Source organism: Podarcis vaucheri (genome assembly GCF_965113315.1).
Source record: "Podarcis vaucheri genome assembly, chromosome: 3".
Taxonomy (NCBI): domain Eukaryota; kingdom Metazoa; phylum Chordata; class Lepidosauria; order Squamata; family Lacertidae; genus Podarcis; species Podarcis vaucheri.
Window position 1 is genome coordinate 22728044 of NC_138761.1, and position 27617 is coordinate 22755660.

Genomic DNA, 27617 nt, shown 5'->3' on the forward strand with positions numbered 1-27617 from the left:
TTCATATCTTTATCAGAGTGTGGCCTATATTCTCAAATACAGACATGTACCCACTCAACAGAATATTACTGTTTATGCAACCTGGCTTCAATCTTTTCTTAAGCCAGTAAGACCAACTTCATATTCAAAATCAGCCACCACAGAAGAGCAATCTAATTTTACAAAACTTGTAATATCTCTGTTGATGAAAAACTAAGGAGAAAGAAGAATTACATTCACGTTGGAAAAGCAAGGTTAAAGGAATATGTGGCATAATATCTGCATGAAATTCTATATAGAGCATATTTTTAAAGGGCTAAATGGGAGTTTAGCATCATTGGACAACTAATCCCCCTTTCCACTCTTAAAATGCAGATATTAACCACACTTTTTGCTATTTGTATAAAGAAGAATGCTATTAGCCTTGATCAGGACAAGGTCACCATGGCTTATAATGAACTAAGATAATGGTTCCACACAGAGAGTAGCAGTCTAAATTACAAAAACAGGATGAAATAAATGAGCTAAAGGAAGATGTAGTGGTGCACATGAAAATATAGAAGGACAAGGTAAAAGGAAAATGGTAGTTTTCTTATCATGATTTGACAAGAAAATACTTCCAGCACAGCACAGATTAAGCAAATGAGACAGAAATCAAGTCAATTCCGGGGGGTGGGGGTGGGGGGAGGATTGAGAAAGATGAATAACCATCTTTTTTATAAAAGAAAAATCACTAATAAAATTGATACTTGCTTTATAAACATCAGCAAATACAAATAGGGACAAAAATACATATATCTCAAGGTGTTATCTTTAAAGACCTAAATGATAGTAATGGTAGTAACGATGAGTAAACATAAGTCTACAGCCACAGCATGCGCTGTAACTCTCCAATGGTTTGACTTCACTCCCAAAGGCTCTTCACTCTTCCATTGGCTCTCAAGGGAGGCTCATATTACACTTCTATGAATCATGTGTCTTGTGAAACAAGTTTCAAACCTCCTCGTTATAAAACTAATATTGAAAGTGTGATGGGAATTACGCCATACAATCATGGTGATATGACAGTCTTTCAAACTGGTCCCCCATTGTAGACAGCTTGTTAATCCAGTTCAATTTAAAATTTTAAAAAATTCAAAATTCAATTTAAAATGACGAGTAAACAGAAACCTTGTCTTCAGAGAGCCCCATGCAAGTTTCAAAATATGAATTCTTGCATATGAGATTCACATGCTAATTTCAGGGGGAGGTCTCAAGACAGCTGTATATAGGCACTGGAATTTCGACTTCTGCACCACATTGCAATGAAACCATTGCACTAGGTTTTCATGGATCACTTTGAGTGTGTGTGTGTGTGTGTGTGTGTGTGTGTGTGTGTGTATCCCTATACATTGTTATATGTTGTTATGTCTTCATTCCAATGGTGAAAGTGTAATATTAGCAATTAAATCATACTTGTTTCAAGTACTGAACAGTAACAGAGATCAGGCAATAGACTGTTGAGACATTTTCTTTTAATAAAAATGTCACATTCTACACTCTTCAGAATGACCATCCCTGCTAATTATCCAGAGGTTTCTGCTCAGGTATGCAAATGACAATTTATGGCCCATTTAACTAACCTCATCAATCTTCAACGACTCCAAGAAAATTGGCCATGAAATGCACAGATCTGAGTGCACCTGAAAAAATACAGCAGCTTGCTGCATTTCATTGTTTATACCTGTGATACTCCAGATAGAAAAAGGTGTTCAAAGAGAAAGAAAACAGCAAACTAACCACACACACACACACACATATTCAAAGCACTGGGATATACAAAATGCCAGGTCATCCAAAACTTTGATATGTGGGAATATTAATTTAATGTTAGATTGATGTAGTAGGTTTCAGTGTGAAAACCGTGGTTGTGATACTGAGGTCTGGCTCTACCATTAGGCAGAGGTAGATTACTGCCTCAGGTAGCAGATGCTGTGTGGAGGGATACACGTTGAAGTGCCGGAGGACACCTGTATATGTCTAAGAATCTGCCTTTCCTAAATTAGGCTGCTGCTCTAAGGTACATTGGATGGTACTATGCTATCACCAGGATTGAAGTAAGTTTCAGCTGTCAATCTGGTCAACTTTTGTAAACAGAATGGGGGTGGCGCCATCTTGTCCTTTGCCTCAGGAAGCAAAATGTGGGTCTCCATTGTGTTGGGGGAGGAGAAAGTCAATGGAGATTTTTGTGGAGAAAGAGGCATGAAGATTTTTCAGTTACAGAATATTCTAAATGCAGTAATATTCCAGATCTTTCTTCCAGTTTGAAAAGCATATTAGGCTATTAAATAAATGCAGTATCTCTCCCTTTTCTTAATCTTTTGAAACTGAGAATCTGAGCTGGTTCTAACTTTGGTGAGCCCCTTGCTCTGTTGGTGAGTCCTAGCAGGCTTACCTGCACAAGTAAGCTGCAGGCTGTCATTTTTAATTTCTCATTTTACCACAGAGTGATGCGTAACAATTAAAGTAACAAAATTTGGAAAAGATAAAATAAAATTTATAACATACACGATGCACACATGCGCACCTTATTCTGATTAGGAATAGTTTTATTCATCTTTATTACCCATTGATCTGGCTCCTGAGGTGTTGCATAGCCATAGTGAAAGGACCGTTTAGTTCTTTAGAACATTTAAGATTGAGAAAAGCATGCTAGCACTTGTCTCTTTCCCCTACAGCCCACCTTTGTAATAGTGGGACCAAATTGTACTTTCAGGATTTTGAAGACAGCACAATACAAAGAACAATAATACATGCAAGTCACTAAAAGTTAACATTCCTATGACCTTGGTTTGTTGTGCACTACACCTCCTGCTCATGGCTGCTGACATCCATGAGTAAACCCTAAGGGAGTTGTTCAGAGTGAGGGTTTTTGTGTGTCTCTTAGAATTGGAATACAAAGTGACAGAAAAATAACTCAAAATTGCTGTAAAATGATTGGTATTTCCAAATGCACAAACAGCATGCACTTTAATGTAACACATTTCTTCTTATTTGGCAGTGTTAAAACATATGTGGTTTGAACTTGGTGTGAAATGTTTGAAAAGCTGTTATTTTGTGTTTAAAATGAAACCAAATTACTAAATAATTTAGAAATCTTGACTTTATTGCCCAAATCTTCCAGGCTTTAAAAATAGCAACTTTTTATTCAATTTCCCCTTATAATTCAATGGTCTTTAACATGGTTACAATCTACAAAAATCCTTCTTTGAGACCTGCGTGTTCAAGCCCACACTTGTTTTAACTTATATAATAGTATCTAATAACAGATCTATTTTTAAGTAATAACTCACCTAGAAAATTAGGAATTGTAACTTCCTTATAGAAGCAAAAATTTAAGGTACATTCCTGTTCTGTTGCCATCTTGCCAGATGCAAGTAATCCACCCACATATATTTCCACATATCACTAGTTGTGTACGATTCAGGCTAGTTAGCACAATAAAGAAAAACTGGATCCCCGAATTTATGATGTGCTCTCTAACTTTGATGACTACTCTGTTCTTGCCATCATGGTCTCTGGCAGTGCAGATTGATACTGTGTAGGTTTTGATATTTTATTCATTAATTAAAATATTTCTATACTGCGTGATAGACAAGGGCGCCAAAAAAACCTGCCACAAAATGTACCTAAGAAACTGATGGCCATTTGAGCCTAAGTGTAGAAGACATAGTCTGATGAGGATCAGAAACATGGCTTGGTCAAATGATGATCCCACTTGATAGGTACATGGGACCAGTCAAAGAAAGCAGCATGTTCTGCTTTCCATCCTTTTTTGCAAAAAGGAAACAGCAAGTCTGGGGTCGGCCAAAAAGCTTTCCTTCAGAGACGGAGGCAGTTCCAATGAGAGGGTATGCAGACCCCATCAACCCTCTAAAAAGGTAAAGGTAAAGGACCCCTGACAGTTAAGTCCAGTTGTGAACGACTCTGGGGTTGCGGTGCTCATCTCGCTTTACTGGCCGAGGGAGCCAATGTTTGTCTGCAGACAGTTTCCCCAGGTTATGTGGCCAGCATGACTAAGCTGCTTCTGGCAAAACCAGAGCAGTGCACGGAAACGCCGCTTACCTTTCTGCCGGAGCGGTACCTATTTATCTACTTTGACGTGCTTTCGAACTGCTAGATTGGCAGGAGCTGGGACCAAACAACGGAAGCTCACCCCGTCGCGGAGATTCGAACTGCCGACCTTCCGACTGGCAAGCCCTAGGCTCAGTGGTTTACACCACAGCGCCACCCGCGTCCCCATCAACCCTCTAGCCCCAGACAAATGGCAAGTATCCACACTGACACTACAGGTCACTGAAAGTGACAAGCCACCCCCGCCCCAAATAAAATGAAACCCTGTCAAAAAAGGGAAGAGAAACACACAGAGGAAAAGAGAAAGATTTAAAAATAAAAAGTAAGTAAGTAAGTAAGAGATGAGGGGGGCAAAAACCAATTAAAAAGGGTGGAATTGGCAAAAGAAAAGACCAAAAAATACAAACAGTAGATCAAAAGATACTGGAATTTTTCCCAAAGGAGAAAATTTGGTGTTCCAATCTAACCAAAGGAAGGCAGAACTGGGTGGGGTGGCTCCGGCCCCTGGGATGGGAGGCAAAAGTCTGGGAAAGCCCTGCCTATCCAGGGCAATGGGAGGAGTTATCCTATTCACAGTCTATCCTAAGCCACTCGGACAAACCTACCTTATTTTTCTGCAAATGAGGAGCACTCTCCGCAAATGATGTTGTACCAGAATGGCTTTATGACATAGCTTTTCCGACTGCGGAAATCAGCTCTAAGTATACTTCTTAAGATGGGAGTAGCTTTATCAGAAGATCACAGTCTCTTACAATGAGAGTCGACAGCAATCACCTCAACCTCTTCTTGTATTGCTTCACATTCTGATTTGCAAGATACCACATTTCTGCTTAATCCAAGTCCACAACTAAAAGCAACAATTGTTCAGTTTTTATCTGTTAGAGAACTTAAACATAGCTTTACATGTCACGTTCAAATCTCAGTTGTAAAGGATGCAGAAACAGATGGAAGTCTAGAGAGCTGCTTCCCTGGTTTCGATTGATTTCATCATGTCTCCTTCACCCCCCATCCACTGGGACATTATACCTAAGAGGATTCATTTCTGACTCAAATACTCTTAAAGAACAATTTTTGTGTCTTTTCAGGATGGAAAAGATGGAAGATTGCAACAAATCACAGGTGTTTTCAAAAAATTTCTCCCTGAAGGATACAAGCAGAAGGATACAACAACAGCTTTGTCCCCTCTTCTCTGAAATTTGCTCAGTTTGAACACCATTTCCAACAGCCTTCGGTAGTTAATTACTTCCGTAGTTAACAAAATCCTACAATTACTTTTCTCATCCACAGATTTGAAAACATGTTTGTCACAATAAAAGAAACCGAGCAACAACAATGCCACATGTCGTACATAAACAGAACAATAAACTAATACTGAAAAGAAGGAAATGTTTTTAAAAAATCAACCTTCTCTACTTTAAAAAAATTAAAGAAAATAAATATAGCCAATATATTTAGTTTTCCCCCCTGTTCCAACCATAGCTTATCCAGTCACTGTTTAAGGAAGTTCAATGTGAGAATTTACATTATATTTATGTACGCCACAACAGCAGCAAGAATACTTATTGCAAAGTATTGGAAGACGCAAGATCTACCCACCCTGGAAGAATGGCAGATGAAGGTGATGGACTACATGGAACTGGCGGAAATGACTGGCAGAATCCGAGACCAGGGAGAAGAGTCGGTGGAAGAAGATTGGAAGAAATTTAAAGACTACTTACAGAAATATTGTAAAATTAATGAGTGTTAGAATGATGTCAGAATGAAGTTAAGTGGTTTAAGCAGCAATGTTTTAAAGGTGTATGAAATATGGATTAATAATAGGTGAGAACTCAAAATTATATTATATTAAGTTAAAGGATTAAGACAAAAATAAAGAGGGAAAGAAACTCCTGAATTAACTAACTGAACTGGAATACAAAAAAGGGAGGTGTGAGGAGGTCAGGGAAGCAAGGATATGAATATATGATATGGAAAGATTGATGTGTTTTTTCTTCTTTTTCAAATGTTTTCTATCTTTTTTCTGTATTTTGTATTTTTCTTTTTTTCTTTTTTCTTTTATTTTTATTGTTGTCTTTTTTGTCTAATTTTTTTACTTATGTAACTTTTTTCCTTTGAAAACTTAATAAATATCATTTTTTAAAAAAGAGAATTTACATTATATTCATTGTAAAAGCAGACAGTTGCAAATGGAAATAGATCCAGTCCAATATAGGATTTTGCACAGGTCTTGTTGTTGTTGTTGTTTAGTTGTTTAGTTGTATCTGACTCTTTGTGACCCCATGGAACAGAGCACGCCAGGCACTCCTGTCTTCCACTGCCTCCCGCAGTTTGGTCAAACTCATGCTGGTAGCTTCGAGAACACTGTCCAACCATCTCGTCCTCTGTCGTCCCCTTCTCCTTGTGTCCTCAATCTTTCCCGACATCAGGGTCTTTTTCAGGGAGTCTTCTCTTCTCATGAGGTGGCCAAAGTATTGGAGCCTCAGCTTCATGATCTGTCCTTCCAGTGAGCACTCAGGGCTGATTTCCTTAAGAATGGATAGGTTTGATCTTCTTGCAGTCCATGGGACTCTCAAGAGTCTCCTCCAGCCCCATAATTCAAAAGCATCAATTCTTCGGCGATCAGCCTTCTTTATGGTCCAGCTCTCACTACTGGGAAAACCATAGCTTTAACTATATGATGTTGATATCTTACCCTTCACCATAAGATCCTGGGGCAGATAAAAGCAGTTCAAGAACACAAAATTAAAAACAGTTTAGAATAACTTGCATCTAGCTGTGAATCAGAACATGAATTTGTGAAACTACCTTATAATACTAGGCAAGCTTGTTTTCTTCTGCTCTGGAAGATAGGCTTCAAGTTGCAGGAAAAGAGATTCCGACTAGACATACGGAAAAATTTTCTGACCATAAGAGCAGTTTGACAGTGGACCAGTCTCCTTTGGGAGACTGTGGACTCTCCTTCCTTAGAGATTTTTAAGTAGAGGTTGGATGGCCATCTGCTATGGATGCTTTAACTGAGATTTCTGCATTGCAGGGGGTTGGACTTGATGACCCTTGGGACCCTTCCAACTCTCCACCATGGTTTTTAAAAGGCATCCAGTGACGGATGGGAGGTTTCCCTGTGAATGAGTGAGTACATAGCTTAGGGGTACCCCTGGACCCTTTGCTGTCGCTTGAGGCTCAGGTGGCTTCAGTGGTGCAGAGTGCCTTCCATCAGCTTTGACTGTTGGCCCAGATGCACACCAGTCTAAACAAGGATAGCCTAAGTTCTATGTTGTAGAAACATTGTTAGATTACTACAATGCATTATGTGTGGGGCTGCCTCTGAAGACTGTTCAGAAATCTCAGCTGGGATAACTCACATCTTATGTGAGGGTCATATTCCTGGCCATCACACATAAAAGACATGGCTTGTCGTCCAGCAGCCTCTTTAGTTGCACGGGGTACATTCTTGCAGGCTCAGCTTCCCCAGTCATTTAGACATTCTTGAGGTTAAAGCGGATCTTAAAGTGGTTAGGCCAACCTGAGCTGGCTTTAAATTCCGCAACCATAGTGGAAGGTTTGAAGTGGTCAAGAGGCTGAGAGCCTTTTAGCGCAGGATGCTGCCATCCACAGGAACATGTTTGAGGTTCATGTTTTCTAGCCACTAGTTCAGTGCCTTCTACGCCTTCACCAAAGCCTTGTCCTGAACCTTGTCCCACACCAAAGCCATATTCCAGTATCTTTGCACTTAGTGGTACGCTTGCTGCCACAGCCCCACGAATCTCCTTCTCACACACCTTGATGGCATAGATGCTAGACTCATTCCGGCCATATTTGTGTAGCACAGAACACACAGCCATGTCCTCCCTCAAGCAGCCCAGAGCAGCCACATTCTCTTGTAGCATGAAAACTAACCTCTGTTTTCTTAGCAGCTGACAACAACAACAAAAACAACAACAACGCCTTGTGTTTTAGGGCTATTGTGCAGTCTGCATCTCTCTCCAAACATCTCCTCCACATTCCAACCTCTCTCCAATCTCCTCCAAACTGCTGCTTGCTCTTTCTCTTGCTTGCTTCAAACATAGCTTAAGAAACTTTTTAATTTTACTTTCAACCTCTCTTGCAAGCATGAGCTCATACTGAACTTTGGTCCTCTGGACCTTTGCCCTGCAACTGTTGGCTATTCGTGTATACTCTTCCTTCATGATTTCCTCTTTCTTTACATTTCTTAGTCTTCCATGACTACTAGATCTCTTATTTTTGAATGTTCACTAATCTGCTCCAGAAAGGCATCATGCAAGTCTTCAGTCTGACTTAGAGGTCTATAGCAGAGACCCACAGTAAGGCCACGGTTGTTTCCCTCTCCCACAATTTTTACCCATATACTCTCAAACTGCCTTCCATGCTCCAGGTCATGGATGTCTTTCACAAGTGTACACATCCTTTAAAAGTAATGCTAATCCTCCTCCCTTCCTGTTTGGTTTGTTCGTTTTAAACAAGTTGTACCCCTCAATTTCTATATTCCAGTCATGAGTCTCATGTTTCAGTAATGCCTATTAGGTCATACTTGCCATCCTATTAAGAGCTCAAATTCATCTTGCTTGTTTCCTATACTTTGTGAATTAGTATAGAGACAACTATAATCACAAGTAATTCCCTCCTTATTGTAGTTTTCTGCCCTTTAGTAGGTTTCTGTAGCACCACCTCAAGTTTCCTGTGCATCAATGAAGCTATTATTCTTGGTACCAGGTGTTCCCCTGTTGTCTGAAATATTGTCTCCCTCCCCCTCAGAATTTAGTTTAAAACTCTCCAGATTTAGTTCGCAAGACTCATAGCAAAAACACTGTTGCCAGCCGCTGTGAGGTGCAACCCATCTCTTGCCAGAAGTCCTTCCTCAAAGAAGTGGAGACCATAGTCCAAGAAGCCAAACTTTTCCTTACAACAACACCTGCAAAGCCAATTTTCCTCCAGTACTTTCTTCTCTTCTTGAGACATGAACTTCAACAGGAAGGAGCAATGGAAAAATTGCCACCTGTGCCCCAAGGCTGTTCAGCTTCCTGTCCAGAGTCTCATGGTCCCTTGCTACACATTGAAGGCTGCATCTGGTAGTGTCGTTTGCACCACATGAATAAAAAGGAAGAGTTTGTGATCAGTGAGCTTTATAAGACTTGGCAACTTATAAGACTCAAAAAATTATTGTTGTTTAATACGAATTGATCCTATCTTGTCACTTGTTCTATATCATTTCCTTTTTTAACATTAGACACCATTCCACTTCTATCTAGATATCTCATCCAGGGTATCATTGTGGGCCATCAGGTGCATGTCATAGCTGCTTTCAATAATACTCATAGAATCCTACTCTTTCCAGAAAAATCCAGTGATTTGCCTTCTGCAGTTATGCTGAAAGCAGGAAGATCTCTTTCTGGAAAAATATATCAATGCAAAGGCAAAACTAGGATTTATCTCACCTGGGTCAAACACCCAGTTTGGCACCACCCCACACGCATTTGCATACACACACACATAGGCTGGGAGCCTCAATAGAGCACCTCTGGAGGCTTCACCTGGAGCAAACAACCCAGCTAGCCCCTCCCTCCTGTAGCTACGGCTCTGCCCAATGCACACTATTTTGTCAGTAGGTCCTTCTAGTCTCCAGTGCTGGGGTATTAAATAGTCTTTAAAGTGTAAGTTTAAGTTTAAGAATACTTTAACACATTTTTTAGTAAACAAAACTAGCTTCTGAGAATCACGGGTTATTACAAAATAGGTAATTTTCCATATGGGCATTCAGCCATCATAATGCAGCAAATTCTTTGTTTTATGAAAGTCAAGTGAGAAAATTATTCTGCTTTCCCTATGAATGCTATAGTAAATGTAATGCCTGAAGTTTGCAGTCTTCTTTTGCAATGAGATTTTTATAGTGAGCTACTCTGAGAGAATTGTGTACCTGTCAACATTTCATTTAGAATAGTAGCCACTAGATGCAAGTTGACTTATCAAAAACTCAGCCAAGGAGTACTTTGCACATGACAACTTAAGCTCTTGACTAAAACTTATTCAATATTTTGCAACACAGGTAGCTGCATTCAGAACTAACTACAGACTATTGTATGATTTTAAAACAGCATGTCATAGGGTCTTTTCTCTAGGTTACTTAGAGACAGGTACTTCATAATGTGACACCATAAAATTATGGCTCTTTTGAAACATGGCTGGGGACAAGATTTAAAGTATAAATAGAACTTAAAAGAAAGATAAGCTTCTTAAATCTTAAAAGGGAAACTAGAAAAACTAATGGTATTTTTCTCAGGTATCATATTTCAAAGAAGAACACTTTACAGAATAAAGATCCCATTAGTTTAACTCATGACAGTTTTATTCTCATACCCACAAATCATTTCATTGTTATGTTCTTAAATTGTAGTAGCTGCTGCCACCTATAGGATTTGAACAATAGTGGCCATCATTTTACTCAGCAGTTCCCTCTATTGGGGACGTAAGCATGCTGAAAGTGCAAGCACTTTTCTTAACAGCAGGTGTCCCCACATTTGCTGCCGATTTCCTTCAAACACATTAGTTTAAAAGCTTTTTCATGTCTTGTAAAACAAACTTCAACTTCTGCTCCGAGATAAAGTAGGAAGTCAGGCCTGCGAAAAATATATCCGGACTTGAACTCTGCTAATTCAGTTCAATAAATGCAATTTTGCAGAAGAGCAAAGAATTCCCCCATTTGCTGGTACAATTTCAACTTATAACAATGTTATTTGTGAAACTACGACTGGAGAGGATATTCTTATGGGGAGACATTACAGAGGAGAAAAAAGGAGATGGGGAATAAGCAACTAACAGGTTAACTGGGACACAGCCGGTCCAAACTAAGCTGCATGGTGACATAATAGCTTCAAGTCTGAATAGAAATGAAAATGAAAGGTTCATTTTTGAAACATTTCCAAGTGACAGGAGACACAGAAAAAATCCTAAGCAGGTTTACTAGGGAGCAAAGTGCTCTTGAAATCATTATAATGCCATTATTATACTACATTGTATTATTTCCATGTAGTTAGGAGGTTTAGGAAGGTAACATGACTGACTATGCAATGTGGTGCCCATAGGTACACTTGTGATAGGGCTTCCCTAGCATTTCCCTAGCACCCTCCACCATTGAAATTAGGCTTGAAATAAGCCTTCTTGATAGGACATTATCAAGCCCAACTGCATGTCATGGGCGGGCTGGCTGGATGCAGAGGAGTGGTGGGAAGAACCAAGTGGGGAATCCCCAAGGGAACAAGACTGGAAGCCAGGGGATTGGTGGTGGGGCAATGATGAGTGGGCAGAGGGAGAAGAGGGAGCAGGCTGGGAGGAGGTGTTGGAAGCTGAAGGGACAACAGGGTTTAGTGAGCAGGAGGAGTCTGTGTCAGAGAGCAGTCCAGAGCCAGAAGCGGAGGCTGGAGAGGAGGGGTCCAAGACGCAGAGATGAGGCAGGTTGGTGAAAAAGCCATTGTGTCTCCCCCTCCTGCTTCAACCAGCTCCCCTGCCTGGTTTCCCAGAAGCTGAAGAGGCATGAAGAGGGATAAGCAAAGACAGGCAAGACGACGGAGCCTCAGATTGCTTGGGGAAGGAACTGGAGAAGGAGGAGACTGTGGGAAGGCGAGGAACTTCAGTCCTCGCAACTGCTTCCTTGGGGCAAGCCCCACTGGGAAGGCCTGTAGGCCTGAGCTGTTTAGTTTCTTTGAATAAAGAATTCACTGACGCCTTGTGAGTTATTGCTCACCTGCTCCTGACTCCCACCTTGACACCACAGCACAAGGATGATTGAGGAGGGGGAAAGTTACAAGACATGTCTGGTGCCCACAGGAGTTTTTCTGGCTTGCACATGTGCACACAGGACCAAAAAGATTGATGATCCCTGAACTATGCAAAAATGGTTGTTACTTTCCATGACACTTTTCCATATTAGGAATCCAGTAACACAAAGTACAGGTATTTCTCATCGTCCATTTTGTGTTGTGTTATGTTGTGTTGTGAACTACATGCAAAATATATTTCTACCTTTATTTTTCCTTAATAATCATTTTGGAAGAACAGTGCATTTTTCTAAGCGAAGGAAGCAAACAAGCACATCTTCAACAGCACATTGTGAAATTTTCTGACAGGATGGCCTCTATCCCTATTTCATTTTATCCAGACACTGTTGATTAGGTCTAAATACACACTGCCTTCATTACTTCTTGTATGTGTGAGAGCCCACCGATTGTTGCAAATGTTGCTGAGAAAGGATGCTAAAATATAGTGCAGGTTTACAGGGCTTTAATGTATTTGTAAGCCAAGGTAAAGTAGTCTTCTGCCATACAGAATCTCATAACAGAGCCCCATTCAGATAAAGTCAAGTAGCACTCTTACTATCAAAATAAATAAAAGCTATACTGTGAACTGAGAGACTTGGGTTCAACAGTATTACATGTGAAACACCACATTTCAATTCTCCATCTACATTTAAAGCAATATATCAAGGAAAAACAAAAGAAAACAGTACAAAAATCTCTGGTTAAACAAAACCATATAAACACATTTTACTGATGTTTGGATAAAGCAGTGCCACCTTCTAGCACTTAACGTAAAACTAACCACAAAAGGGTGGGAACACTAACACAGAAAATTTGCAAGAGATTCTTCCTCATTAGGAAAAGGGCTAGGTTTTGTTTCCCTATATTTAGCAATTTGTGGTGCTTATGTTTTCTCCTTTATCCCAGGGGTTCAGGACACATTTGCAATATATTATTATCTCAGCCTTTTCTTATCCTTATATCCATTTGGTGAAGCAAGGCAAAGAGATACTTAATGGGTCCAAAACCAACTACTGTTGTGAACTGGTTTTCGGGGATTTGAACTTGGGTCTCTCACATATGAAGTTACCACTACAGTACCTTGGGTCTCAGAGCTGATGCACTGTTTATGGATGCAGAAGTATTTGCTGTGGTAAATACAAAATACAAAGGGTCCCTGAGCAATAGGGAACACCGTGAACTCACACTTTTAAGTTTTAACCATAGTAAACGCTGCTGAGAAAACATTTATTTGTTTGTTTTTTGCATCTATAGCCCCTTTTTTCTCCCAAGGACCTCAACGTGGCCTATATTGCCCCCCCCCTGTGAGGTGGTCTAGGCTAAGAGGTAGTGACCGCCCCAAGCTCACCCACTGAAGGGGGATTTGAACCCTGGCCTCCTAGGCCCCAGTCTAACATTCTAACCACTACACCACAGTGACTCTCATTCCTGCGCCTGCTGCCATCTCTCACCTGTCTCCATCCATACCATGGTTGGCAGCAACTGCAAGCCAAGCAGTTTGCACTCAAGACTTACATACTTGCAGTATGCATATTTACTTAGAAGCACAATTACTGCCAGCACGGTATACGAATAGAGAAAGGTGCTGAACAAGTGCCAGACACGCCAGTGGTTTTTTCCCCGGAAGCATTAATTTACAGGCAAGTGCATAAACGACAGAGGTTGAGTAAGTATTCATTGCAGGGGAGGTCAAGTGGAGATGATAAAGGGATCACCTGAGCTGCCTCAAGTAGAATCAAGATGGAGAAAGTCCACCATAAGAAGGCCTCTCCCTCAATTTGCAACTCTGCTTGCATCCACTTGGCCTCCTTCACTTGCAACCCCTTCACCTTCCCTTGAGAAATAAGAAGACTCGCCTTGCTAACTGTTAGGCAGGTTGCAAAAGTGGTTTTATCCATGACTGCTTATAGTGACACTGTATGAGCCCTTTGTTTATTTAGACTCTGGACTAGAGCAACAACAAGATGATACAACTGTATTTGAAGAGGTAAAGTGGTTTTCCGCAGCAATTATTAGAAGCATTCAATATGGTTTTAAATTGCATTTATCAGTTGTGGGAAGTTAGTATATTTTGAAAAGTATTCTGTAAGACATGTGTTTGTGCATTTATGGAGGTGGGGTGTCATAACCTCCAACATGTTGAGCTCCAAAGCTGGGACGCGCATCCCCATCCATGCTCCCATGCGAGTCACGTGACCTGTGCAAAATCACGAAGCCCAAAAGATGCATTTTGGGGGGGTTGTGCTCTCATGGTGCCCAAAAACACATGATTGGGGGCGCTGCATGAGATCACAGCCCCAGAAAAAAATGCTTTTTTTCAAGGCAAGTTGTCAGCACAAATTCACATGATACCAAAGAGCCCAAAATGGCCGTCGTGCTCTTGTGGGGTGGGGGACACAGGATGTCCTGGTTTTTCTGGACACTTGTGGGGTATTTGTGTGTGTGTGTGTGTGTGTGTGTGTGTAGGAGGAATGGGTAGCAGGCACAGGTCTCCAGCAATGATAAGAGCGGCCTGTGTGGTGCTTTTCCACAGAGTGACAGGGCTGCAGGAATGCCAATTCTCACCAGAAGAAAGGCCAAATGTTATTGCTGGAATCTTCCTCTGATTGCTACTCCCTCCTCCAAAAGTCAGTCTTTTTTGTCCTTGGGGGAGAGGTGGAGGAGGGCTGGCACTGCACCTTTCAAATGTTAAGCCAAACGCTTGAAGACTTCTCTCAAGAGTTTCTGAGATTGCCAATGAAGGGGCACAATGCTGTTCTTACAGTAAGCGCATGTTTGCTTGTCCATCCCTAAAAAGATAGCACAGGTCAGTGGCGTAGCGTGGGTTGTCAGCACCCGGGGCAAGGCAAGTAATTTGCGCCCCCTAACCCGTGGATTTTAGCACTCAAGTGCAAGCGCGCCCCCCAGATGTTGAGCCCGGCCCCCCCGCACCCTCCCACGCTACGCCACTGGGGCTGGGGGCGAGCGAAGGAGCCAAGGACCCCCCCAAAGGCTCAGCAGGAATTTATTAAATTTATTATTTGCTGAGCCCTCGCGGGCCGAGGCAGCCGAAGCCCCCTCCTCTCCTTGGGCTGTAGGTGGAGCTCCAGATCCGGGCTTGGCGAGCGCCTCTCCTCCTCCCGGCAGGGTCCGGGGGCTTCCAGCCGTGCTCCGTCCTCGCCCCCCCCCCCCCGCGGCTGAGAGCCGGAGCCAGCGGCGCCCCCTTCTGCCCTCCTCCCTCTCCTCCCTCCCAGTCTGCAGAAGCAACCGCCGCCTGTGGTTGGGCCGAGGGGATGGCGGCGGCGGCGGGGTGCGGAGGCTGCCCGTGCCCGGCCAGGCGTCGGTGGCGGTGTCGGCGCGGCTGCAGCGGCTGCTGCTCCTGCGAGCAGTGAGTGGAGCGCAGCCGCAGCATCGACGGGGGGCGCGCGCGCTAGGGCGCAAGGCTGGCGGTGGCGGCGGGGAGCCCGGCGGAGGAAGGAACTTGTCCCTTCCCTCTGGACTTGCGCCCCCCCCAGATGTTGCGCCCGGTGCGGCCGGCACCCCTGGCACCCCCCACGCTACGCCACTGGCACAGGTTTACGCCAGGTTTATACCTCACAATTCTGATTCAAATAGTTCTGACAATCCAGTGAAAAATGCACTACATAAATTAACAAAAAGCCAAAATATGTAACAACTCCTTACAATTACAGAAGGCACTAGACATGTTGCTAATGAGTAGATAAAGGGTTTCTGCCATGCTGAAGACTAAAACCATATGAAGACTTTCTTGGAAGTAAGCCCTATCATACTCATCGGGGCTTCTGAGCATTCTGTGTTCACGGGATTAGTCCGCAAGGTTGCAATCACATACGTACGTACATACATACATACATACATACATACGTGAACCCCATTGAACACAGTGGAACTCATGTCCAAATATACCTTTAATGGATGGGGTGCACAGCTTTGTCAAGATGGAGGCTTTCTCCCCTCCTCCCAGGTCAGCACTTGAATATGTGGTATAGTGGTTAGAGTGTTGGATTATGACTGAGAGCAACAGAAAAGCAAATTTGTTCCATCTTCCATGTGACAGCCTTCAGATATTTGAAGATTGCTATCATTTTGCCTCTCAGTCTTCTTGTCTCTCGGCTAAACATACCCAGCTCCCTCGACTGGACTTCCGATTTGATTTCCAGTTTCCCATCTCAGTATAGCAGATTTCCATAGGAAATGTTTAGCCTTCTTACAAAAACTGTGCCATGTCCGCTGGTAGTCGCACTCTTGAAAGCATCACACAGTACCACTCTATGAGGATTCATTCACGGAAGCAGTGAATGATATAAAAGCTGTCAAATTCATTCCCATGCACACACAAAATAGCTTTACTATGCCATGGTTGGGAGTCTTGCATCTGAAAAGGTTGCTTCCATGATACTGTAAAACAGATAACTAAACTACATTTTAGGTAAAATGACACCCAGTTTGACATCCGCTTCCCAGAAATAAAAATCTATTGCATTACCCATTCTGCGACTTTCATCCTATTAAAACTGAGTGTCTCATTTAAAAAGATCATGTAATTAAATAATGCAGATATGATTTTTTTAAACACTGCTAGGTCATCACTAATATTCCAAAGTTATTAAGAAGCCCTAGATCTTCAAAAAAATATTTGTAAAATCAATTATTGTTAATCCCCCCATTATATTATAATAGAGGAATTATTAGATGCAGGGTTTTAAAAGGTGAAATATGCTATTGCAGTACCATTGAAAATTAACAGAGGGCTAAATCTATTGAAAATATGCATTATTAACATGACCATTTCTTAATGCAGGTCTCTTCAAATGATACTATAATATGTAAAGCTGTGCAAGGACCACCCATTGGCTAAATTGGGGATCATTTGCATTTACAAGAATCTTGACCTACAATGATTTATTAAAAATCCCTACTTCAGCTTTACAACAACATACTTTTAGATTTTTACAGTATCTTCACTTGAAAGCACTTGGTATAAACAGCGTAAAAACTATAATTTTCTTTGTAGGTGCAAAGCAAAATTATAATGTCTGCTAAAGTACTGCAGAACTACAGTGCTACCCTAAGGACAGAATGCATTTTAAGTATCTTTAAATGTATCGAGAAGAAATCTTTTTTTTTTCCTTTTAAGCCACAATGCAGTGTAAGCTTATACAGTTTTTTATTTATTAAGTCTCATTTTAAATAAATAATGTGCTAGAGCTTACATTTCAATGAATCCTGTCCTCCCACTCACATATTCCCCCTAAGTGAAATATACTGAAATACCTAGCAACAAATAACAGCCAAACCCCTTTGATGTGGAGAAAACATAAATGTTTTAGTGATATTTTAGAAAGAGAAAGGAAAGCCAAATTCACTTTCAGCGAGTATGTATATTAACTACTGATCAAACACAATACTGGATAGCTCTGCAATTAGCTAGAGCTCCAACCTTACTTACACTAACCTTCGTATCTATTGCATTGTGCCCAAACAGCTAAATGGCTTGGCTGGTAACTCAAACAAAATAGTAAATTGCAGCCTTTTCTGCTCATTGGATTTCCTACCGAGTTCCATGGCATGTCTGCCCTGCAAGTGAGCCAATTTCTCTTAAGTGGTTCATTACATATGTTCCAATGGAAAGATGATAGAAATCCAGTTGTGTGCTTCCAAATTGAAATGATTAGAATTGCATCCTATTTTCACACAAACACATTTCACCTGTGCTGAAAGCCATGCACTGGCTTCCAGTTTGTTCCTGGTACGATTCAAAGTGCTAGTTTGCCTGGCATATTCATTTCTAAACAACCAGGATCAGGACATCTCCTGCCCAACAAACATGCCCACTTACTCATTATATCATCTGAGGTCCCTCTACTGTGGCTCTTGCCTTCCAAGATTAAGTAGTTGGTTCTGAAGATGGGGATTTTTCTGTGGTAGATCACCCATCTCTGGAACATTCCTCCCAGAAATGCCCAAAGCTTTATCCTTCAGACACCAGGTAAATAGTATATTATTGTTTTCAAGCTTCTATGTGCTATTATGATATTCTGCTAATTACATTATTCCCAGGATTTGCTTTGCCTTTTTAATGCTGTTCCTTGACTGTCTGATTTTGATCTTTAATTGACTATTGTTTTAATGTTTCGCTTTCCAATATCTGAACTATAAACTGCCTTGAATTCATATTGCGGAGAGAATAAAAAAATTTTAAATAAATAAATACTAGATTGACATGAATGCGAAGACAGGCTCTGGTGAATTAAGACTCCAATCTTATCCAATGGTCAAGAAGGTGCTTTCTGCACATGAAGAAGTGAGAGAAGTGAGGGGCAAATGGAGCTCATCAACCTGGGAAAGTAGCCCATTTAGGTGAAGGATAACTCTGATCCAAAACCTCTGCTGCCTTGCAGGATATATTGGGGAGAAAAAAAAGACTAAGGAGTAAATCCTACACAAATCCAGAGTGGAGTTCCTGAGACGGTTTGACGGTGCCTTGTATGCCTCCTTCCGGCAGCTTCTGAAACCAAGGTAGTGCCAAATGTATTGCTCTGCTTTCCTTTGGACCACATCAGCGAGGCCAAGAGAGGGGCCTGGGCAGCCTAGCACTTCCATACACAAGGCCCAGGCTTGTGCCCGAGGGAGATCACTTTGGTGCTGTAAACACAGCAGTTTGACTTCACCTCTGGAGGTACTGTCAGGTGTGCATGCAGGAGCCAGGCCCTGTGACCAATAGGACTCTGCAGGACTGGGGCCTTCCTAAGTTTGTTCTAAAGAGACAAGGCGCAGCCACACAAGTGAGGCCGCTTGGTAACTCTCAGCACCTGGTGGCAAGAGCTGGGTAGGGATATAAGGTCAGCATTTTCCCTTCGGCTCTTTGCCACAGCAACACGTTCCCTGCCTTGCTGTGTTTAGTTCCTTGACTCCTTGCTTCTTGATCCTCGCACCCCTGACTTCATGACTGCTTGCTTCCTGACCCTCAGACCCTTGGCTTCTTGACTCCCGGTTCTCTGACACTCGGACTCTTGGCTTCCTGACTTCTGGCTTCTGGACTCCCGTTCCTGCTCCCACCCCGCCATCTTGCTCCTGGTCTCGACGTCCCCAGCTGGGACTTTGATCGCCCATGAGCCAGACCGTGACAGGCCCACTCCATTGTCTCTTGAGACAGGCAACAAGATTTACAGCCTTCCCAGGTGCAGCTGACTGCGAGTTCTGTCTTTATAATGGAATCATAGAATTGTAAAGCTGGAAGGGAGCCCGAAGGTCATCTGGTAATGCAGGAATATCAATAGAATATCACAGATATGACAGATAGCCACCCAACCTCCACTTAAAAGCCTCCAAGGATTGATGAGTCCACCACCTTCTGAGGGAGTCCATTCCACTGTCAAACAGCTCTCACCATCAGGAAGTTCTTCCTGATGTTTAGTCAGAATCTCCTTTCTTGTAACTTGAAGCCACTGATTTGAGTCCTACCCACCACTTCAAGATCCAACCACATGCTTTAATTCTGCAACAAGATTGGGTAGATTAAAGAAGCATTTCTCCATGTGTCCAAGGGTTTCCACCCTCACCTGTTCCTTCTGCTGAAAGTCTCTTATTGTCCCTTGGAGTCCCTCTAGAGACAGTCCCCCCAACTTTGTGGCTGACTTTTCTGGTGCATTGGGAGCAGCAGTCGGCAGCTGGGTTAAAATCTCTCATGCATGTATGGAAGGTCTCATCTTGCTCCTCGATATTTATTGCCAATAACAAGAACTATTGGCCTGAGTCTGGGCAAAACCCTACCAGCCTGACCTTTTCATCCTGGGGAAAATAAGCAAGCATGATACGCATGACATCTAATATTCTAAATTTCTGCTCAAATACCCTTTCTGTAGCAGGGGACATGGAAACAGCAACATTTACCCTTTTGCAGTCTGAGGCAATTTACAGTGACATAACACCAGGCTACACCAAAACCCACATGCTCCTAGTCTGGAAAAGAATGAATAGCTTCAGGGCAGAGATGTGTTGTGCTGTCGACATAGCAGGCTTTGTGTCCCTCTCACAAATGCCAGTAATGGATACTTACCTGTGGTCAACCTCTGATTCAGAAATAATCACATTCTCCCCCATATTTTAATTCCCAATCACAAAGAATTGTTTTTATACTGATGTCTTTTGTGGGATTCTCACAAGATTCAATGATTTAAAAACAAGAATTAGCTTAACAGTTCCTTTAAGGTTTTAATTCAGTCCAAGGTAGATTTCTACAAACAAATTTTCCCCGTGTCATTGACTGTCACAGTCAGTCTTGAAACAATGAACTGAAACTAGTTTCAATTGAAGGTCCAAAGTTTATGCCATGGTAAAAAAATCCAAGCATGTTCAGGCAGTGGCTATGAAGTTCACAAGAAAAAGGAAATGATGCATTAGGTTTTTTCTCTTTTGAATCGGCACTAAAGGTGTCCACACTATCAAAAGATCTGTTATAAGAAGATAAACAAATGTGAGGGAGTATGGTAATTTTATTTACAATTTAATATTGCTTTTATTATTATTTTATCTCATTTAATTTGTGCATTCAAGGATGAATCATTACATTTATTAGAAGTAAACAACAAGACAGGATCGGGGCTGTAGCAGTTGTTATTCTAAGGACAGTATTTTATAAAGTACAGATTATTCCTAGCTACGATTATTTTTGTTATGCATACTATTTCTCCCCCCCCCCCCTTAAAGACAGAACTCTTGGCATTTTTAATTAAAATCTCCTGTGGCATATAAATTAAAGTCTCCTGTGGCATATAAAAGACATTTGTTAGTCTTAACGGCGGCTGGAGACTTTATTTTGTGACTATTAGAAACACATATAGTTATGGAGCAGATGGCCATACCAATGTTAGAAACTGAGAAATGAAAGCTAGGAGCTAAATGGCACCTTAAACCTAGGTTAGGTGCGCAACAATGGAATGTCTAGGCGCACAAGAATACAAAGCTGAAAATGAATGAATTGCAGCTAAAATTTTATGTTCAATTTTCACATGGTCTAGTCCTCATCTGAAGACTGCAAAACCCAAAGCCATGCTTTCCCTGCCTGCCCCATTAATATACTTATGAGGGTCCCTCAAAACGCTGCCTTTCTATAAGGTCAGTTGAGAGGCAGAACCTATCAGCTTGCCCGACACTGCAGTGATTTCTTAGAAGTCGAACAGGTAGGAATTTCTCCTCCCACGCCCTCAGCACCAGCAGTGACAGTTTTAATCTGAAATTTTAGGCGCAGTACTGCGCCCAAAGCTCAGAAATTGCTCGCGGCAATGAAATTCCCTGTCACCAAATCTGCCTAGGACAATGGGAGTTTTGAACACTGGCCACACCTATATGTAAAACAAAGAACCTATATACGGTCAAACCTCGGTTCCCGAATGCCTCCATTTTGGAACATTTTGGCTCCAGAACGCTGAAAACCTGAAAGTAAGTGTTCTCGTTTTCAAATGTTTTTTGGAACCCGAATGTCTGACCCAGCTTCTGCTTGAGTGCAAGAAGCTCTTGCAACCAATCAGAAGCAACGCCTTGGTTGTCGAACATTTCAGAAGTCAAATGGTCTTCCGGAACGGATTACAGCAGTTTTATCATACACATAGGCAGGACACGTGTGTGAAACTAATGGAATAAATGAGGAAAGTCACTCACACCAGATTTCCATGTGTATGCAAGAGTGCTGAAGAGCTCTCAACCAAGGGCCATGTACACATATCTGAAATTCATCTAGCTATGGGTGCATCTAATCAGTAGGTGGGCATTAAACACAATGGATGAAATTTCAATGCACAGAAGTGTCAAGGCAATATGAAGAAGTCCATTTCAAAGGCTTATATGATGGTGTTTTTTTCTAAGTTGACTTCATATCATATTACTTTTCATTTTCCTATTATACTTTTGTACTCTCAAGGCCATTAAATAACCTTAGTAGCTACACATAGCATTTAATTCCAGTTGAGATGACAAGTGAGACCTCTCAATTATGCATTATTCTGCTAGAACAATTTATTTACATTTTTATGGAATCCATTTTGCAATGATTCAATATTTGGAAGCGTAATTAGAATATTCAGCCGTATCAAGCATTCCTGGGCTGATAGTTCTGTTTTGTATGCTAACTATGTTCTGCAAAATCAAAACACTTCTAATAAGCAAAACGTATTATCTCTTCTCTGATCCGTCCTCATCACAAAGATTTTAAGCAGTATTAGTCTTGCACACTGTGAATTACTGCTTGTTAACTACTGTTGCCAACCGTCAGGGTACATCTGCCTTACTATATCAGTTTGACCCAGCTTCCAGTGCTTAATGGTCCTCTAGGCTAAAAGCGAAAGCTGATCCATCAGGCTTACATTAGCATAGAATAACACTCGATGCTTATTGATGTGCATGCAGTGTAACTACCACCCCCGGCACCCAGCTCAGTCCATTATTTTCATTTTATCTCAAGTCATTTGTATGGTTGTCTGCCCTAGTTAAAGCTATGGCAAGACTGGTACTTAAATGAATTTGCAGGAAAGGAGACAAATGCCCCCTGAACTTCAAGCACTTTTCTATCATGCCTTCTTGCTAACATAAAATATACTAGTGCTGGGTTAGGTCCACTTAGTAAGAATGTCTACAATGGTTGTAAGAAGAGTAGAAAAAAATCACTTATGACTCTTTTAGTTCAGGAGGGCTGCTTTAATTATTTATTTTACAAACAAGATCTTTAGAATGCCGCTCAATTAATTTCTGTCTCAAATGAATGGGCAAGAGGGGAAAATAGACATTTCTTCATTGTCTTGAACAGCAACCTTATTTCACCAAACACCTAAGCCAAAAATTAATGTTCCTAAAATAATACCTCATCTTGAATTGTTTATCTTTAATAAATTAGCAAAGGAAAGAGCATCCTAACTGCTCAGACCGTGGAATGTTTTGTCAGCTACCCAACACCCCCCTAAATCTCTTAAGCACAGTTGAAAAGGAAAGGAATTTTATCCACAGCTGCCGGTGTGCCATTGCTAAGAGATGCCACTTCCCTGATAAAAAGGTATAGTATATCTTTCTAGTAACAGAGCAAGGAGCCAAGACATCCCTTTCAAAGGATCAGAGCTCCAACCCACAGCCACTGTGCAGAACAGAACTAGTATCATCCAACAGTCCACAAGGCTATTTTCATTATTTCAGCCGCGGAAAAGCAAAATGAAACTTTATAGAATAGTGACAAGAGGCGCGGTGCAGATTAGATTACCTAGAACTGTGACAATTCTTCTGGAATTGCAAGGAACTGCAAATAATGGCTGCAGATAATAATAATAATAATAATAATAATAATAATAATAATAATAATAATAATAATAATAATAATTTAATTATACCCCGCCCATCTGGTTGGGCTTCCCCAGCCACTCTGGGCGGCTTCCAGAAAAATATTAAAATACTGTAATACATCAAACATTAAAAGCGTCCCTAAACAGGGCTGCCTTCAGATGTCTTCTAAAAGTCTGGTAGTTGTTCTCAGTTTTATATCTCCAAATAATAAGAAATATATATATTTATTTTACCAAAAGCAAGCCACAGACAAATGGGAATAGTTCATAAGAAATATTGAAGAATTTGATGAGTAAAATAAGTAAAAGCAATAATTATATTAAGGAAGGACACAATTATATTAAGCAAGCTCACAATAAACTGTGGGTAACTAATATTCTCCCCTCAGATCAGCCTCCATACCTGAGGACTGGTAAATAGCGAATGTAACACCAACTTTAAGGGACGCAGGTGGCACTGTGGTGTAAACCACTGAGCCTAGGGCTTGCCGATCAGAAGATTGGCTGTTCAAATCCCCACGACAGGGTGAGCTCCCGTTGCTCGGTCCCAGCTCCTGCCAACCTAGCAGTTCGAAAGCACGTCAAAGTGCAAGTAGATAATAAATATGAACCGCTCCTGCGGGAAGGTAAATGGCATTTCCGTGCGCTGCTCTGGTTTCACCAGAAGCGGCTTAGTCATGCTGGCCACATGACCCATAAAAACTGTCTGCAGACAAACATTGGCTCCCTCGGCCAGTAAAGCAAGATGAGCGCCACAACCCCAGAGTCGTTCATGACTGGACTTAACTGTCAGGGGTCCTTTACCTTTAACACCAACTTTTTAAAAAGTGGCTAGAAGTGGCTTTTACCAACCAGCTGCGACTGGTTCAACAGCTACGGTCATTCCTGGATCTGGAGAGCCTGGCCACACTAGTTCATGCATTGCTTGCTTTAAGATTTGATTACTGCAATGCACTGTATTCCCTTGCACTTGATCTGGAAGCTGCAGTCAGTCCAGAATGCTAAAGTGCAATTGTTCACAACAGTGAGGCCTTGTCAGCATATAACACACGGGTTCCGATGTCTGCTACCAGGCTGAGTTCAAGGTATTGCTGTTTTCTATATAAAGCCCTTAAGAACCTGGGACCTACACAATCGCCTTACCCCTTATGTGCCCACTTATACACTTTGATCAGCAGAATTGGCACTTTTACAAGTGCCACATAATACCTGCACTGCATCGGTGAAAACAGGGTCATTTAGTGTGGCAACACCGACACTTTGGAACTTCCTGCGTATTGATATCAGGCTTGCATCATCACTATATTCCTTTCAGTGCCTGCTGAAGACATTATAATTTAGACAAGTCTACCCAGATGTTTGGGACGTGGGTGGCGCTGTGGATTAAACCACAGAGCCTAGGACTTGCTGATCAGAAGGTTGGCGGTTCGAATCCCCGCAACGGGGTGAGCTCCTGGTGCTCAGTCCCAGCTCCTGCCCACCTAGCAGTTCGAAAGCATGTCAAAGTGCAAGTAGATAAATAGGTACCGCTCCGGTAGGAAGGTAAACGGTGTTTCCATGCGCTGCTCTGGTTAGCCAGAAGCGAATTAGTCATGCTGGCCACATGACCTGGAAGCTGTACGTCAGCTCCCTCGGCCAGTAAAGAGAGATGAACACCGCAACCCCAGAGTCGGTCACAACTGGACCTAATGGTCAGGGGTCCCTTTACCTTTACCTTACCCAGATGTTTAGAAAGTTTGTAGGAGGTGTAATTTGTTACTGTCCGTTTTATTGAGATTTTTAACCTTCCGTATGTTTTAAATTACAGTTGCCATTCTTTTAAATGATAATTTTATTGTTTTTATCTTTTTTGTAAACTGCTTTGAGGATTTCCCCCCCCCCCAAAAAAAACTGCTTTGAGGTTTTGTTCTACAATCAAATGGCATATAAATTATATGAATTATATGAATTATTATATAAATTATATAAATAAGGTGGGATGATTTTATAAACATAAGAATAATGTTGGGTGGTAAAACTAATGTTTGAGGTTAAAGGTTTATCTGAAGTTGGGGGGATGCTCAATCTAACATTCAGGGTCATAAAGGTATTTAGAGTTTTGTTTATCAACTAGAACTCAATAAACTTTGGGTTAAGGAATGTGTAAACATAATAAGCTAAATATAGGGATCTAATCGTAAGAAGAATAAAATTTGAGGTATTAAGAACTGTTGAGAGTAAATTTAGGAACTCGCCTTATCTAGAAGAAATATATATAACTCCATGTTTATTTTGATGAGAAATTTTTGGGGAAAGTAATTTTGGGTTGTATCCAGACGATTGCTAAATACCATGCCCCATCAAAGTATCAATCCCATGAGAGTCATCAAGCTAATCAAAGTGTTTAAGAACCAAGTTTTATGAGGAACAGTTGAGGGAGTTAGAGTATGCTTAGCCTGGAAAATAAGAGACTTAGAGGAGATATGATAACCATCTTCAAATATCTACAGGGCTGTCACATGGTAGATGGGGCAAGCTTGTTTTCTCCTGTTCCAGAGGGTAGGACCCGAACCAATGGCATCAAGGTACAGGAAAGGAGGTTTTGATAAAACAATAGGAATAACTTTATGACAGTAAGAGCTGTCTGACAGTGGAACGGACTCCCTCCAAAGGTGGTGGACTCTCCTTCATGGGGGGTTTTTAAGCAGAGGTTGGATGGCCATCTGTCATGGATGCTTTAGTTGGGATTGTAAGGGGTTGATGCCCTCTAGGCGCTCTCTTAAGATCTGGATTCTGTAGCAAGAAATGTTTAAGTACTACTGTTGCTTGTCTTAGTCTATATGTATGTGTTATGAGACTATTATGTTAGAATATGTATATTAATAAAAAATTAACTCAAAGATTCTCCTGTACTACAAATCACTGTTGTACCAAAAGCCAAGTCAAGCAATAGCATTATGCAATGGGTGAGTAGCAGCTAAGGTAAAATAACAGAGGCCTCTCTCTCCTATTTCTGCTAGCTAAATTTTAAAGAGATGATGGTATTTGATCTTCAGATAGATAGAGTTACATGTCCATCATAATGCTTTGAGCTATGACTAGAAAGGAAGCTCAAATGAATTATTGGGAAGCTATTTTTTTAAAAAGGAAACAAAATTTCAGTTCAGTTGTGTGAACAATACTCATTCAACAGGTACATAACAACAGTCTGAGGGGGTGGAGGGGATAATCAAAGTCAAAACATGGTGCCAAAGGACCTTTCTAAAACAGATTTATTTAGGATCAAATACAATTCATTTGAAGGAGGACACCTTTATTTTGAAATTAAACATCACCATTGTTGGGCCCATGTTTCATGCAGCTGTTTGGGATGACATGGATAATATTTCATATACCTGACCGTGGCAGCAGGAACTTTCCACATTTGAGACAACATGTATTATGGAGGCCCTTTGTTCAAAGCGCACAGTAACATGTGTTTTAATTGAAGCATTTTTTCCCTATTAAGTACAAACATGTTTCAAATATTCAGCCATGTTAGATCCAATAGATGCAGCCTGGAACTTTTATCGTTCTAGGGAAGCTTTTAATGTTTGATGTATCATAGTATTTTAATATTCTTTTGGAAGCCGCCCAGAGTGGCTGGGGAAACCCAGCCAGATGGGCGGGGTATAAATAATAAATTATTATTATTATTATTATTATTATTATTATTATTATTATTATTTCTATCTCGTTGAGTCATGGAGGAGAAGACGGTTGATGGTTGCTAGCCATGATGGCTATGCTATGCCTCTATGGTTGGAGGCAGCATATGCCCTGAGCTCAGATCAGAAACCAGAATCTTGTGGGTGAAAAATACAGTAAATGCATATTTGCAGGGAACTACTGCAGGAGGGGAGTGTTTTTGCACTTGGATCCTGCTTGCAGGTTTCCCATAGGCATGTGTCTGGCCACTGTAAGAACACAACGCTGGACTAGAAGGGCCATTGGTCTGATCCAGCAGGTTCTGCTTATCTTCTTATGGACAAGCACTTCACCTATGCAGTAGCTGAGCCAGGCACCTCAGATTTTCTACCGTTACTGAATACAGTGGTACCTCGGGTTACAGACGCTTCAGGTTACAGACTCCGCTAACCCAGAAATAGTACCTCGGGTTAAGAACTTTGCTTCAGGATAAGAACAGAAATCGGGCTCCGGTGGCACGGCGGCAGCAGGAGGCCCCATTAGCTAAAGTGGTGCTTCAGGTTAAGAACAGTTTCAGGTTAAGAATGGACCTCCGGAACGAATTAAGTACTTAACCCGAGGTACCACTGTAAACACAGCAACAGACATGAAGATGTCTTATACAGAATCAGACCACTGGTCCATTTAGTTCACCACTGTCCGCAGT

At 41.4% G+C, this 27617-nt stretch overlaps 1 protein-coding gene across 2 annotated transcripts in view; it reads right to left on the reverse strand.

Moving 5' to 3' along the window:
• Positions 1–27617, reverse strand: part of CAMKMT (calmodulin-lysine N-methyltransferase) — a 244092-nt gene that overhangs the window by 136321 nt on the left and 80154 nt on the right. The gene's annotated exons all lie outside the window — the stretch shown is intronic.